Source organism: Schistocerca piceifrons, chromosome 6, assembly GCF_021461385.2.
Source record: "Schistocerca piceifrons isolate TAMUIC-IGC-003096 chromosome 6, iqSchPice1.1, whole genome shotgun sequence".
Taxonomy (NCBI): domain Eukaryota; kingdom Metazoa; phylum Arthropoda; class Insecta; order Orthoptera; family Acrididae; genus Schistocerca; species Schistocerca piceifrons.
Window position 1 is genome coordinate 304,843,244 of NC_060143.1, and position 2,163 is coordinate 304,845,406.

Genomic DNA, 2,163 nt, shown 5'->3' on the forward strand with positions numbered 1-2,163 from the left:
AGACAAGAAATTTGTGGCAGAACTCGACTAAAAGTAGCTATCGATTGATAGAACATACTATTAGGCATCAAAACGAAACGCTATTTACTAAGATGGTATCTGTTCTTTCGGACGTGTCCGAAAGAACAGATACCATCGGTGACCAAGCAGCTCGTTGGAATGAAATTGCAATGAAATGAACACCCTAAGCTGCTTACAGGCGTTGACATACGTCAACGGGGACAGATGAAAATGTGTGCCCCGACCGGGACTCGAACCCGGGATCTCCTGCTTACATGGCAGAGATTAAGGGACAAAAGTTAAAGTTCTTATACATTGGAAAGCCTATGGGACTTTAACTCTCAAAACTTGAATTGTTAATAAGCTCGTTATTTGTAAGTATAACTGGCTGATACTCGAACTTGGGACCTTCGCCTTTCGCGGGCAAGTGCTCTACCACTGAGCTACCCAAGCACGACTCACGCCCTGTCCTCACAGCTTTACTTCTGCCAGTACCTCGTCTCCTACCTTCCAAACTTAACAGAAGCTCTCCTGTGAACCATACAGAACTAGCACTCCTGAAAGAAAGGATATTGCGGAGACATGGCTTAGCCACAGACCGGGGGATGTTTCCAGAATGAGATTTTCACTCTACAGCGGAGTGTGCGCTTATATGAAACTTCCCGGCAGATTAAAACTGGAGACGACGTACTGGCAGAAGTAAAGCTGTGAGGACGGGGCATGAGTTGTGCTCGGGTAGCTCAGTGGTAGAGCACTTGCCTGCGAAAGGCAAAGGTCCCGAGTTCGAGTCTCGGTCCGGCACACAGTTTTAATCCGCCAGGAAGCTTCATATCAGCGCACACTCCACTGCAGAGCGAAAATCTCATTCAGGATGTTTATGTTGTTCCCCATTCCAATTTTCTGTATAGGTTCCGGAACTCTCGGATGCAAAACGTTTTTGGATTGTGTATTTTTCACTTCATATATCCGAGAATTGCAAGCAACTGAATTCAGTACAGGATTGATCCAATTAAGAATGATGAGCCCAAGAAGAGTATCACACGGTATGTTGCATTCAAACTAAGAACTGCGGAGCATTTTTATGTGCTCAAGAGGAATAATATTCTGAAGAAGAAGAAAGGTGAACGCTATTGCCCTCAAAATCACGCTCGCCTACTGCAGCCCATTTGTCAGAAATGACTGAGTTGAAATAGCATGAGGTGTACGAACGCTGGTAGCTGATAGCATGAAGGAAAACCAAAATAAAATGCCACGGCACTCTAGCTGTCCTGTGTCTAAACACTCAGAACAACTGTTTCCCTGACCATCATCGCACTTAACATTGTCACAGTCTATGTATTTTAATTTTAATCTGTAATCAGTTTATGATACAAACGGTACATGTCTAAAAATTGTATTTTGTTTAGCAGACTAACAAGTAAGTTTTTTTTTATATTTTCACTTTCTTTCTAATCCTTACTTATAGATTAGGCGGACCCATTGCCCCTTGTTACGGACACACTTTGAAATCGTGTGTCTTCTTAAGAAATTCCAAAATTTTTATATATTCTCTTTTACTATATTCCGTTTAAAGAGGTATATAAAAGTTGTTTCAGAAAAATTCATGACAACTACCGCCAGATCTGAGGAGCATTTTCTTCCTGATTTGCAGTACACAATGGGTACAATTTCGTTATTTTCTGTCCTTATGTTGTTGAAATTTCAACGCGCTGCAGGGTTACCTGTTACTGTGGCATCACTAGATGTCACACGTGCGCGGCAATTTCAAGTGCTGCAGCCGTGCGCCACTGTAGCGCGAGGGCATTGCTGGAGGGAGCGACGCTACAGCAGCTCCATCAGGAGCCAAAGTGAGAGGCCTCTGTGTACTAGAGGCAGAGCGCTGATCACCACGGAGAGAGACAGAGCGTCAAGTATCCGAGACGGAAGATTTGACCACCAGAAGGCAGAGTGGAAAGGTCACGCAGGAACCACTGATAGATGCACTTGGGTAGCCGTTGATTGGTGGAGAGTTGCGAAAAAGGATGTGTTGTTTGATGGAAGGAAGTTTGGTGCGTCCGGCTCGGTTTCACTAAAGCAGTATGTGCTGTGCCCCTACCGGCGTTTGAGCAGTAGCAGTCCACTTGAGCTGTGTGTAGCTTCATATGGTGCACTCTCCAGGCTCTG

General features: G+C 44.6%; 1 non-coding gene across 1 annotated transcript; it reads right to left on the reverse strand.

The window, feature by feature from the left end:
* Nucleotides 1-236: 236 nt before the first annotated feature.
* Nucleotides 237-453, reverse strand: Trnar-gcg. Its single transcript has 2 exons — nucleotides 418-453; nucleotides 237-272 (listed from the first exon to the last, which is right to left on the reverse strand). It is a non-coding gene; the product is annotated as a tRNA-Arg (tRNA).
* Nucleotides 454-2,163: the final 1,710 nt, after the last annotated feature.